We start from the raw sequence: 14883 nt of genomic DNA on the forward strand, positions 1-14883 counted from the left end.
GGAATTAAAGTTAACATCAGAGAAACCAGACACATCAAACTTGATAGGATGTAATGAAAAGAACACATTGTCACTTTCGTGATATTTGCTTCAAAGATGTGTAACCTGAATCAAATCCTATAAAAACATCAGAAAAACCAAAATGAAACCACATTCTAGAAAATGTCTGGCTTGTAATCTTCAAAAGTGTCAAAGTTATGAAGCCAAGGAAAGGTTGAGAAGACATAACCAATTTTAAAGCATGGTTTTGATCTGGGTCATTTTGTTATACAATATGCTACTGGGAAAACTGGCAGAACTTGAATGGTATCTGAGGATGATGAACTGTACCCATTTTTATTTCTTATGTTTGTTGTTCTTATTGCAATTGCATAAGAGATTAAAAAAAGTGAAGTGAAAATTAATAGTTGCTCAGTCGTGTCTGACTCTTTGTGGCCCTGTGGACTGTAGACCACCAGGCTCTTCTGTCCATGGAATTCTCCAGGCAAAAATACCTGAGTGAGTTACCATTCCCTTCTCCAGGGTATCTTCATGAACCAGGGATCAAACCCAGGTCTCCTGAATTGCAAGCAGATTCTTTACCATCTGAGCCACCGAGGAAGCCCAATATAGGAGAAAGTCCTTATTTATAGGAAATATACACTCTAATATTGAGTATGATGGACAATACATTGACAATTTCTCTGAAAAGCATTGTGGGAAAGAAACTCCTTTATATTGTATTTATGTTTTTTTTTTTTTTCTGAAAGCTTCAGACTGTTTCAAAATAAAAACATTTACTTAAAAAAAGATTAGAATTTTTCTCATTGCTACACAACTGTGGGAAGATACGATGAGCTGTATGGCAACATAATCAGATTGCTGTCTCTGAAAGGTCACTCTGGCTGCTCCAGGAAATACATTTGTTTGCTTTGCAGTACAGCCTGCAGGATCTCAGTTTCCTGACCAGGGATCAAACCTGTGCCCTCCTGCAGTGTCAGTGCAGAGTTTTAACCACTGGACCACCAAGGAAGTCCCAGAAGAATATTTGCTTAGTGGAAAAGTGGAGGGATTGTAGCACGCAGGGCTTCCCCTATGGCTCATTGGGTAAAGAATTCACCTGCAATGTGGGAGAAAGAAGAGATACAGGTTTGATCCCTGGGTCAGGAAGATCCCCTGGAGAAGGAAATGGCAGCCTGCTCCAGTATTCTTGTCTGGGAAATCCATGGACAGAGACAGGACTTAGTGACTAAACAACAACAAAATTATTTACATTTAAAGGCTGGTTTGTAGCCCACCAGTCTCCTCTGTCCATGGGGACTTCCCTGGTGGTCCAGTGGTTAAGAATCCACCTTCCAATGCACTGGGGCACAGGTTCTATCCCTGATCTGGGAAGATCGCACATGCCAAGGAGCAAATAAGGCCCTTCACAGCTACTAAATCCAGCGTGCTGCCTAGAGCCCATGCTCCGCAACAAGAGAGGCCACCACAGTGAGAAGCCGTCACCCTGCGACTAGAGAGTAGCCCGCCCTCGATGTGACCAGAGAAAGCCCACGAGCAGCAACAATAACCCAGCACACTGAAAACAAATAAATTAAATTGAAAAAATATTAAAAAGCAGAGACATTACTTTGCTGACAAAGGTCCATCTAGTCAAAGGTATGGTTTTTCCAGTAGTCATGTAAGGATGTGAGGGTTGGACTATAAAGAAAGCTGAGAGTTGAAGAACTGATGCTTTTGAACTGTGGTGTTGGGGAAGACTCTTGAGAGTCCCTTGGACTGCAAGGAGGTTCAACCGGTCCATCCTAAAGGAGATCAGTCCTGGGTGTTCATTGGAAGGACTGATGCTGAAGCTGAAACTCCAATACTTTGGCCACCTGATGCGAAGAGCTGACTCATTGGAAAAGATCCTGATGCTGGGAAAGATTGAAGGCAGGAGGAGAGGGGAGGACAGAGATGGTTGGATGGCATCACTGACTCGATGGACTTGAGTAAGCTCCAGGAGTTGGTGATGGACAGGGAAGCCTGGAGTGCTGCAGTCCATGGGGTTGCAAAGAGTCAGACAGGACTGAGCTGAATCTAAAAGAGACACTGGGATATATCTATCCATATCCATCTATCTATAATATTTTTTATAATCCATAAAAGCTAAGGTCATAATTCTCATTATTCCAGATATATTTACTAATTATTTCATATTTAGTTTTTAAAGTACTACCATAATAATACAGATATCGCTTTAATATTTAAGAGAATTACTGGGTTTATGTTAACTTAGTTGAATCACCCACAATGCAAAATTAAGCCTTCTCTTTCAAAGATAAGAACTGTGCCAAACTTTGGGCAAAGTGTAATTTTTCCCCCTGAAATATCAATTCAATCTGATCACTATAGTTTCTAATAAATTTAGTTGTATCACGACAGCTTCAGAACCTGAACCTCTCTTGATAATGTTGAATCAACCATCTGTACATTGCTTTCTGCAATGGCAGAAACCCCCAAATATTCAATATACATCAAACAATATTTTAAAGGCAATCCAGAAAATAGTTTTTACAAGAACCAAATGACCAATTTATCGTATTTCGACTAACTATTTTCTGATTTGTCTTTGGTTAAATTTAGATTTTATTAAATCTTGAGTTTCCTATCACTAAAACTCAAAACAGTTATGATATTAATCAGAAGAAGGCTGGTTACTACCACTCTCCAGAATTTATTCAATAAAACCATCTTGAAAACTGTATTAGATTATTTTATTTTATTTTGGCTGCACCCTGCAACATGCTGGATCTCAGTTCCCTGACCAGGGATTAAACCTGTGCCCCATGCATTGAGAGCGAGGAGTCTTACCCACTGGACCACCAGGGAAGTCCTAGATTATTTTTTAAATGGTAAGGAAAAAAAAAAAAAAAAAAAACCATGCTGTTTAATGTATTTTAATTACAAAGTAGTTCCCAAACATGGTCCCTGAGTGTAATATTTTCAGTGATGCTTCTATGTCACTGTTCAACAATGTTTTTGCAATCTGGCCAGCGAGGCTTCAGGGAACAGACCAAAAAATGGAGGTTTTCCACAGATGGACAGGGAAGGAGTGGCTGATCTGATCAGCAGAGGGGACAAAAGAAGTGAAGGAAGTTACGCCAGTTGATAAGGGGGTGACTGTGTTGAGGCCACCACACCCATCACATTCCAGACAGGGAAGGGTCTTGGCAGCCATGCAAAGGGATTTTAGACTTTGTGGGCAGTTGGGGCAAAAAGCAAGATGGTGCAGGAGAAGTAATGTGGTAAGAGATCAGAGAGGCAGGGCTGTGGACGGTGATGCTGGTTTCGCCAACTCTTCATAGTGCTGTCAAGACCTGGAAAAGCACAGAGACTTTCCTGGTGGTGCAGTGGTTAGGACACTGCACTTTCAATGCAGAAGGCGCAGGTTAGATCTCTGGTTGGGGAACTAAGATTTCCCATGCTGCACGGCACTGTCAAATAATTTTAATTTTTTTTTAATTGGAAAAGTTTGGATGTGTGGGAACTAATCAGAAAGTGCTCTGAGGGTAACAGCAACTGTGAGTTTTCATACTTAGCTGTTTAGGATACATTTTCACATATTACAGAATTACATCCTTAAAACTATTTACCCCTGGGAAAACAGAGGACCAGGGAAGCCTAAAACAACTACAAGAGGAAGCAGTTAGTCAGTGGCTGCTCTGGGATTAGAATATGAGCCTGAGAACCAGGGCACCAAATTCTACTCAGTGATTTGCTTCTTCTGCAAGATACCTGTTACAGTGACGGGGCTCTAAAGCCTGCAGAGTATCCCCACCTGATTTGATGGCAGAATAGGGAAGCAGAGGTTAAAGCTTAGAGCTAAAGACCTAAGACCTTAGAGCTACAGACCGGAGGCTCAGACAGTAAAGAATCTGCCTGCAATGTGGGAGACCCAGATTCAATGCCTGGTTCAGGAAGAGCCCCTGGCGCAGTGCATGGCAACCCACTCCAGTGTTCTTGCCTGGAGAATCCCATGGACAGAGGAGCGCGGTGGGCTACAGCCCATGGGGTCGCAGAGTCGGACACGACTGAGCCACCAAAGAGCAACCATGAACACATCCGCCTGCTTTATCGCAGTCTCTCTCCCTGGGCACGCGTGCTGATAGGAGAGCGAAGGCCCAAGTGCACAACCTGTTTCCAACACGACGGTGCGCTCCCTCAGTGCACGCTGAGGCTCCAGGGTCTCCGGGGCCAAGCAGCCCCCGCCCGCCGCCCCGCAGTCCCTCCCCAGCATCCGCATCTCAGCGCATCGTGACCTGACTTGTGGGGCAGGCCCGGGCACTGGGGCTGATGTTCAGCTGCTAAGTCGTGTCCGGCGCTTTGTGACTCCATGGACTGCAGCACACCCAGAAGTGTAGCCCTGTGCATAAAAATTGAGGGAAAAAAAATGGAAACTCTGACACTTGCCATTGAGAACAGGATAAAAACAATCTGGTCAGAAATAAATAGAGAATTAGAAAAAGCAGTTTCTATTATCAGCTCTGTTTCTGACTTGCGGTAACCTTGAGTAAAGCGCTGAATTCTGTGGTTTCCCCACGTGTAAAATAAACAACGAAGTGATTTCCAAGGCGCCTTCGAGCTCTAAAATTCAGTTTATATTTCAAATGGAAAAATATCTGCCTGAAGGCATTATCACATTGTTTACAGTTTTCCAATAAACTACTTTTCAGTAAATAAACCGCCTAAGGCCACTTGAATAACAGTCCCTTTCTCTCTTGGTCTCTTTTCCCCCTCTCTCTGCCATTCCCTCACTTCAGATTAATGACACAGGAAGGTGCACTAATTATTTTATCTGCTGCACTGACTTCTGACTTGATTGCTCACATAACTCAAAGTCATTCTCCGCTTCCCCTACTTTCTCACCTGAATTAAGGTGCACCTTCACTGGAGGACTGAAGATGCAGGCTAGGGAAGGAAATGTCACCCCCTGGCAGAAGAATCCTTGGAGAAGTTGTTTTATTGGCATGACTCCTGCCAGCACTCTGCAGTTGTCTTATCTGCATGGAGCAGCTGGTGGGTGAAAGTTGTGCATCGTGTTGATTGATCTTGTACATGTTTTGAAGTGTGTTTATACCTGTCAGTGAGTTTTATAACATCTGCCTTGTACTTTATATCAACAGCATTAAGTAGAGCTCATGGTGTTCATCTGCCATTCAAAATAGCAGATGGTACATTCATTCTTTTTTCTTATGTAACAATTATTTGTTTTAAGGTACCCATTATGCAAACTAATGTATTATTACAGTGGGTCAGTGGCAGCTGTTTGGATCATACCATCACAGCAATTTGCCAGAACTTTGTCTTTAAAATGACAACCTCATATTTATCCCGTCTGATATTAAATGCAACAAAGACACCTTCTATAAAACCTTCCCAACCAGTTAACTCAGTGCTTTAAAATGGTTTGCCAGATGTTGAGAAAGTATAACAACTGTCTTCCTTTCCTCTTTGAAGCTAAATTGTCCTTCTTGAAACCAACATTGTGGAATTAATCCCTGTTGGTTTTCTAAACAATAAAACTCTTCACACACACACAAAGTGTGCAAAGCCATTTCTGAAGTTACAGAAAGTAAACACATTTATTAGCTTAGGTACTGAGAATATCTAACAAGGACTTTGCAATTTGAATCACTTCTCTAAATACAGTAGATATTTACTGACTTTCCATTTACAAGCTTATTTATGCAGATAATAATTTATGTCACCACAGATACTAGTACTGAATGGTGATTATTATTATTACTAATTACTGAAAAAAAATATTATTTAAAACATTGTACCATCACATCATAATTCTAAGAAGCTGGTATTATGTGACTGAGATAATAATTCAAACTCAGCTTGCTCTTATAAATCCTAGATTATTGGCTTTTGTTTAATCCTCTAGGAATTACTCCGTAAATTCTATGAATATATTCAGTTCAGTGTATTTTCATTCACTTCACTGTTTCTTTTATTTCCCTGGAGAATTCCTCTTTGACCTCAGGATTATTTGGAACATACTGGTTAGTTTCCTAGCGCCTGGACTTCTCCTGTCTTTCTGTTATTGATTTCTAGTTCAATTCCACTGCGGCCGAGGAACACATTCTTTACGACTTCACTTGTTTTAAATTTATGGAGATATGTTTTCTGAGCCAGGGTAAAGTCTATCTTGGTAAATATGCCACCTACACTTGAAAAGCATTCATGTCTTTTGCCAAATTTGGGGACTATGTAACTATTAGCTTCCGTTTTCAGTCCTGCCTTCATCCTCATCCTCACCCAGGACTCCCATGACACATATTTTAGATCTTGTGTTAATAATCACACAGGCCTCTGTTGATCTGTACATCTTTTCCAGTCCGTTTCTCTCCTTTTTACATATTTGTTGCTGTTTGGTTGCTAAGTCGTGTCTGACTCTGCAACCCCATGTTCGGCAGTCTGCCAGTCTCCTCTGTCTATGGGATTTTCCAGGCAAGAACACTGGGAAATCTTGCCGTGCCCTCCTCCAAGGGATCTTCCCAACTCAGGGGTGGAACCCATGTCTCCTGCTTGGCAGATGGCATCTTTATCACTGAGCCACCTATATGTTGGCTTCTTGTGACACATAGTCACTGATACATACTATTCTAACTGCAGGTTCACATGTTTTCTTCTCTTTCTGTATCCTTTTGTTGATACAAAAGGATATCCAGTGGATTTTTTATTTCACTTATTATATTTCATAGTTCTAATACCTCCATTTGGTTCTTTTTATCTCCATTTTCTTTCTTGAAACTTGTTTGTGCTTATAATGTTGAAGCATTTTTCTTGTGGCTTCTTTAAAACCCTTATCAGATAATTCTAGCATCAGTATCATTTTGCTGTTTGGAGTCCCTTGTTTGAATTTTCTCATTTTAATAATTTTTTTTTCTTAATTATTGTCATAACAAATGACTTCTAGTTGAACCAGGACCCTATTTTAGTCTTCGATTTGGTCTGCACCCTCTTATCCGCCTTGGACAAGAGGAGGGAGCAGCGGTTTCTTGCTGCTGGCTGGGTGGGGGGCCGTCCAGATTTCCTACTCAGTCTCTGTCAACAGGAGCAGGGGGATGCCCCTTGCCCTGGTTCCTGTTTGACCCTCAGGGTCTTGGAGGGGCGAGGGTGTCTTGCTTCAGCTCCTGCGCTGTTCTCTGCTGATGGAGCGGAGAGGTTGGCCTCAGTCCTGCCGGTCGGTTATCCAGTGGTGACAGAACCCAACAGTGGGGCCGGGGGACCATCTCTTCCATCCTGGCTGAGCTGGGAGTCCTGGCTCCCCGAGTGTCATCGTCCAGCCAGGATGACCCTGTACAGTGGGGAGTCTGGAGCCTGGGGAGAGCAGGAATCTGAACTCCCTGCTCCCTTTGATGGCAGAGGAAGAATGGAGGTGAGGTTTTCCCCTGCGGTGTTTGCTGGAGTAGAGAGGCTATTGTTTAAATGATTCTGTTGGAATGAAATCGGGTCATTTGTGAGATGAACCTACAGCCTGTTATACAGAGTGAAGTACGTCAGAAAGAAAAAAAAGACCACCATCATATGTTAGTGCATAGATACATAATCTAGAAAAATAGTACTGATGAGCCTATTTGCAGGGCAGGAATAGAGATGCAGAGGTAGACAAAGGACTGTGGACGCAGCGGGGGAAGGAGAGAGGGGTACACATAGACACCACCATGTGTACGAGAGGCTAGCTGCTGGGAAGCTGCTGGTAGCACAGGGAGCGCCTCTTGGCTCTGTGATGACTGGAGCGATGGGGCGGGAGGGTCGAGCTGAGGGGACATGTGTGTGCTTACAGGTCATCCACACTGTTGTACAGCGGAAACCAGCAGAGCGTTGTAAGGCGATTATCCTTCAAATAAATAAATAATCCTGTTTTCCCAGGATACACCTTTCTAGATTTTTTAACCAGAGAGAACAGGCCTTGTCGGGACTTTTTGGATGGTGTTCTTTCAGGTTTCTGGGTTGCCAGCAGAATTCTAAAGCTCTAAGTCTGGACTATATGAGGCAAAAGAAAACCTAGGAACTCCGTTAACTCCTTTTTGGGTTTCAAGGTCACTGTTGGGTCTGCCTTTTCTTTCCACATTTAAGAATCTTCTTATGTTTGCTTTACACATAATGTTCAGAGCTTTATTAATGATGAGCAGGAAGAAAAGGGGGGAAAAAGTACTTCTGCTCCCGTCTTTACCAAAACAGGAGTCCTCTATATGATCCTTTAAAAGGTATATACAAAGTATGGCATCCCATTAATTGATTAGAAAGTCCTATCCATTGACAATCCAAAAAAATCATGGAGGCACCACCCCTGCCCCCGCTACCTCAAGGTGTGAGGCCCTATAGAGCCTGGGTTTGTAACGTTTCTAAGAAACAACAAGAATTGATAGGAATTGAGTCACAGAGGAAATGAGTTGGGGATCTGTTACATGTAAAATAATAAACTCATATCACTCTTGCAAATATTCTATCTTTTATGAGCATATACATGACCCAAGTAAAATTAAAAAGGTTAGTAGAGGATAATTCTTTTTTGATCAAGACATGGCTGATTATCATATTGTGACTATTTCCCACTTGTCTCTGGAATTCCTTTGAGTAACTTCAAATATCAGCACCAAACAAAAACTGTATCTCTACATACGACCCATCCAGCTTCCACAGTCACTCTGAATCACACTCTTTTGTGCTGTTCTCTCTGGACAATGATTTAATGCATGTTGTTTCACACTTTAAAGCAGAAGCATGTGATGTGCTTACCATAACAGTTTCAGCTCACTTCTTTTATTCAGGCTTCCCTGGTGGCTCAGACAGTAAAGAATCTGCCTGCAGTGCAGGAGACCTGGATTCAATCCCTGAGTCAGGAAGATCCCTGGGAGAAGGGCATGGCTACCCACTCCAGTATTCTTGCCTGGAGAATCCCATGGACAGAGGAGCCTGGAGGGCCACAGTCCTTGGGGTTGCAAAGAGTCATACACAACTGAACAATTAAGCATGCACATGCACCCCTTTACCAAAGAAAGTTTGATATAGCTTGGAATCTTCATCATTGAAATAGCTAGCATCAATATTATCTTATACTAGAGGAAGACTGGCTTCATACAAAATAATCGAATATTTAGCTTTAGTGCATTACCATTCAATAGCCATTATCTAGAGATATGTGGTTCCTGGTGCCTGCTGCTCCTTTTTTTATCACTGTTAATGAAGGTTTATTACAGGATTTGTTGATGGACAGGGAAGCCTGGCATGCTGCAGTCCATGCGGTTGCAAAGAGTTGGACATGACTGAGCAACTGAACTGAACTGATGAAGGTTTATTAGTGGGCAGAACTGACAACTGATGAACACTTTCAAAGAAATGCTACTCTATTTACCTGACTTGAAAGCCATTTAGTAAGTAAAATCATAAAGCTTTTTATGCTTTAGAGCTGAGGGGCCCTTATGGGATCTGAGCTCTTTCTCTAAGATAAGGTAGATTGTCAACTCCTATTTTTATATTCATTTCCTGAGAATATTAGTTCAAAAATTTATTAAACCCAAGATCGTTATGTGATTGTCATACAGATTATTTGATCTCTGAGCTCAAATATGCATGATGAATACTAATACAAAGCTGTAAAAAAACTCAGATATGACAATCTGCTACATTTTAGGCTTTAAAGCAGAGTTTAACTCTGTAGCAGAAAGAATAGAATGAGTTTTATTTGGGAGTGATACAGGCTTGACTTTACATTTCTACTCACAGATGTTTAATTTCAGCTCTCTTACTATACCTCTATCAAGTTTGTTGCCTTTCCTATAAAATGGGGATGTGCTAAGTTACAACAGTCATGTCCAACTCTTTGCAACCCCATGAACTGTAGCCCATCAGGCTACTCTGACCCTGGGATTCTCCAGGCAAGACTACTGAAGCAGGTAGCCATTCAATTCTTCAGGGATCTTTCCAATCCAGGGGTCAAATCTACATCTCTCTTTTTAAAATTAATTAATTTATTTATTTTACTTTACAATATTGTATTGGTTTTGCCATATATTGACTTGAATCCACCATGGGTGTACATGTGTTCCCCATCCTGAATCCCCCTCCCACCGCCCTCCCCATCCCATCCCTCTGGGTCATCCCAGTGCACCAGCCCTGAGCACCTTGTCTCGTGCATCGAACCTGGACTGGCGATCTGTTTCACATATGATAATATACATGTTTCAGTGCCATTCTCCCAAATCATCCCACCCTCGCCCTCTCCCACAGAGCCCAAAAGACTGTTCAATAAATCTGTGTCTCTTTTGATATCTTGAATACAGAGTTATCATTACCTTCTTTCTAAATTCCATATATATATGTTAGTATACTATATTGGTGTTTTTCTTTCTGGCTTACTTCACTCTGTATAATGGGCTCCAGTTTCATCCACCTCATTAGAACTGATTCAAATGTGTTCTTTTTAATGGCTGAGTAATATTCCACTGTGTATATGTACCACAGCTTTCTTATCCATTCATCTGCTGATGGACATCTAGGTTGCTTCCATGTCCTGGCTATTATAAACAGTGCTGTGATGAACATTGGGGTACACGTGCCTCTTTCGATTCTGGGTTCCTCCATGTGTATGCCCAGCAGTGGGATTGCTGAGTCATATGGCAGTTCTATTTCCAGTTTTTTAAGGAATCTCCACACTGTTCTCCATAGTAGCTGTACTTGTTTGCATTCCCACCAACAGTGTAAGAGGGTTTCCTTTTCTCCACACCCTCTCCAGCATTTATTGCTTGTAGACTTTTGGATAGCAGCCTGTAATGGTACCTCATTGTGGTTTTGATTTGCATTTCTCTGATAATGAGTGATGTTGAGCATCTTTTCATGTGTTTGTTAGCCATCTGTATGTCTTCTTTGGGGAAATGTCTATTTAGTTCTTTGGCCCACTTTTTGATTGGGTCTTTTATTTTTCTGGAATTGAGCTGCAGGAGTTGCTTGTATATTTTTGAGATTAATCCTTTGTCTGTTTCTTCATTTGCTATTATTTTCTCCCATTCTGAAAGCTGTCTTTTCATCTTGCTTATAGTTTCCTTTGTTGTGCAGAAGTTTTTAATTTTAATTAAGTCCCATTTGTTTATTTTTGCTTTATTTCCAATGTTCTGGGAGGTGGGTCATAGAGGATCCTGCTGTGGTTTATGTTGAAGAGTGTTTTGCCTATGTTTTCCTCTAGGAGTTTAATAGTTTCTGGTCTTATGTTTACATTGTTAATCCATTTTGAGTTTATTTTTGTGTATGGTGTTAGAAAGTGTTCTGGTTTCATTCTTTTACAAGTGGTTGATCAGTTTCCCCAGTACCACTTGTTGAAGAGGTTGTCTTTTCTCCATTGTATATTCTTGCCTCCTTTGTCAAAGATAAGGTGTCCATAGGTGCATGGATTTATCTCTGGGCTTTCTATTTTGTTCCATTGATCTATATTTTTGTCTTTGTGCAAGTACCATACTGTCTTGATGACTGTGGCTTTGTAGTAGAGCCTGAAGTCAGGCAGGTGGATTCCTCCAGTTCCATTCTTCTTTTTCAAGATTACTTTGGCTATTTGAGGTTTTTTGTATTTCCATACAAATTGTGAAATTATTTGTTCTAGTTCTGTGAAAAATACCATAGGTAGCTTGATAGGGATTGCATTGAATCTATAGATTGCTTTGGATAGTATACTCATTTTCAATATATTGATTCTTCCTGTCCATGAACACAGTATATTTCTCCATCTATTCGTGTCCTCTTTGATTTCTTTCACAAGTGTTTTATAGTTTTCTATATATAGGTCTTTTGTTTCTTTAGGTAGATATATTCCTAAGTATTTTATTCTTTTTGTTGCAATGGTGAATGGAATTTTTTCCTTAATTTCTCTGTTTTCTCATTGTTAGTATATAGGAATGCAAGGGATTTCTGTGTATTAATTTTATATCCTGCAACTTTACTATATTCATTGATTAGCTTTAGTAATTTTCTGATGGAGTCTTTAGGGTTTTCTATGTAGAGGATCATGTCATCTGCAAACAGTGAGAGTTTCACTTCTTTTCCAATCTGGATTCCTTTTATTTACTTTTCTGCTCTGATTGCTGTGGCCAAAACTTCCAAAACTATGTTGAATAGTAGTGGTGAGAGTGGGCACTCTTGTCTTGTTCCTGACTTTAGGGGAAATGCTTTCAATTTCTCACCATTGAGGATAATGTTTGCTGAGGGTTTGTCATATATAGCTCTTATTATGTTGAGGTATGTTCCTTCTATTCCTGCTTTCTGGAGGGTTTTTTTAATCATAAATGGATGTTGGATTTTGTCAAAGGCTTTCTCTGCATCTTTTGAGATAATCATATGGTTTTTATTTTTCAATTTGTTCATGTGGTGTATTACATTGATTGATTTGCAGATATTGAAGAATCCTTGCATCCCTGTGATAAAGCCCATTTGTTAATGATGTATGATCTTTTTAATATGTTGTTGGATTCTGTTTGCTAGAATTTTGGTAAGGATTTTTGCATCTATGTTCATCAGTGATATTAGCCTGTAGTTTTCTTTTTTTGTGGCATCTTTGTCAGGTTTTGGTATTAGGGTGATGGTGGCCTCATAGAATGAGTTTGGAAGCTTACCTTCCTCTGCAATTTTCTGGAAGAGTTTGAATAGGATAGGTGTTAGTTCTTCTCTAAAAGAGAACTCTCTTGGTAGAATTTTTTGGTAGAATTCAGCTGTGAAGCCGTCTGGTCCTGGGCTTTTGTTTGCTGGAAGATTTCTGATTACAGTTTCAATTTCCATGCTTGTGATGGGTCTGTTAAGATTTTCTATTTCCTCCTGGTTCAATTTAGGAAAGTTGTACTTTTCTAAGAATTTGTCCATTTCTTCCAAGTTGTCCATTTTATTTGCATATAATAGTCTGATATTTGCTGATAATTGTCTCTTATGATCTTTTGTATTTCTGTGTTGTCTGTTGTGATCTCTCCATTTTCATTTCAATTTTGTTGATTTGATTTTTCCCCCTTTGTTTCTTGATGAGTCTGGCTAATGATTCATCAATTTTATTTATCTTCTCAAAGATCCAGCTTTTGGTTTTGTTGATTTTTGTTATGGTCTCTTTTGTTTCTTTTGCATTTATATCTGCCCTAATTTTAAAGATTTCTTCCCTTCTACTAACCCTGGGGTTCATAATTTCTTCCATTTCAAGTTGCTTTAGGTGTAGAGTTAGGTAATTTATTTGACTTTTTTCTTGTTTCCTGAGGTAAGCCTGTATTGCTATGAACCTTCCCCTTAGTACTGTTTTTACAGTGTCCCATAAAAATCTACATATCTTATGTTTCCTATATTGGCAGGAGTGTTCTTTCCCACTAACACCATCTGGTAAGCCCAAAGAGAAAGTGTTAGTCACTCAGTCATGTCTGACTCTTTGTGACCCCATGGACTGTTGCCCTCCAGGCTCCTCTGTCCATGGGATTCTCCAGGCAAGAATACTGGAGTGGGTAGCCATTCCCTTCTTAAGCAGATCTTCCTGACCCAGGGATTGAACCGAGGTCTCCTGCATTGCAAGCGAATTCTTTACCATCTGAGCCACCAGGGAAGCCCAAAGAAACCGGGGCGGGGGAGTGGAGTTACTGAGTTTACAGATTTGAGTGATGAGAAATAATCTTACTTTGAGGAATAGTATTTCTAAGCCCTATTCCCCACCACCTCCCAACCACACACACATAGTCTTGCTCAACATTTCATGTAAACAAATGTAAAGGAAACAGTATTTCAAGTGAACAACTTCCCACTCTGCTCTCAACACTCATTTTACTCAACTAAAAGAAGATCACAGCTGTTATCCTGTAGCTGCCACCGACGCCCTAAGCTCAGCTAAGATCTGAGACTCTGAGTCTTGCTGCAGGAGTACATCTCTAGAACACCGATGGATCTCCTCTTGTCTCTTCAATGAAGGGGAATAGAGATGATAAATATCGAGGCATATAGAGCATGTCTTTCCTAAGATTTTGGTCCGTATCCATAATAACTGGAAGCTCCTGCAGCTTTTTTATTTGTTAGAATCATGCTCCAACTTCTTTTAAAATTATGTAGAAGCAGCAGGAAAATATCCCTCTGATGATGACACGACTTGAAATTGATTTTCCAAAAACACTTAGAGCTGACAGTGTTAAGTATCACTGAACATCTGTAGAAAAGTCTTTTTAAAAAACTGTTTTTTGTTGTTCAGTCGCTAAGTCGTGTCTGACTCTTTGTGATGCCATGGACTGCAGCACGCCAGCCTTCCCTGACCTTCACTATCTCCGGAAGTTTGCTCAAACTCATGTCCAGTGGGTTAGTGATGCTAAAGAACCATGGCTCATTGTATTTTCTAGATTCTTGAGAAAGTATAAGAGAGACCTCTACTGGAGAGAACAGGACATCTGTTGTTATCAGATCAGGTTTCTGCTTCAAGGAAATAACACAATTCCCATTGCCTGAAGATTTTATATCATGTACTTCAGAGATCAACCTGTTACCATAGTTCTGAATATTTATTTATGAAAATGAGTGGACACCATATGGTCAGTTGTCAGGAAAAGGCTACGTTTGATTCAGAAGCTGAATACAGCAACCACTTAGTTAAATCCTAGCCTGCTTATCTATTAATAAATGATGAGGACGGCCAGTGGGGACACACAGCTGACAACTGAACAGTCCAGAGCAGAACAAGATGTGTTTGGTTTCTGCTCTGCCACTAACTGGAGTAGCTGTGGCTGGGTAATTCTAAGTGATTGAAGATCACATAAAACTCACTGGAACTCAGCTGCACCAATGACAAAACAAGTCCTTATTTAGCATTTGGAATAATTCCTCATTTCACGTATCCTGGATATTTGCTGAGGGCAC

The sequence above is a fragment of the Muntiacus reevesi genome, chromosome 4, assembly GCF_963930625.1.
Source record: "Muntiacus reevesi chromosome 4, mMunRee1.1, whole genome shotgun sequence".
Classification (NCBI taxonomy): Eukaryota; Metazoa; Chordata; class Mammalia; order Artiodactyla; family Cervidae; genus Muntiacus; species Muntiacus reevesi.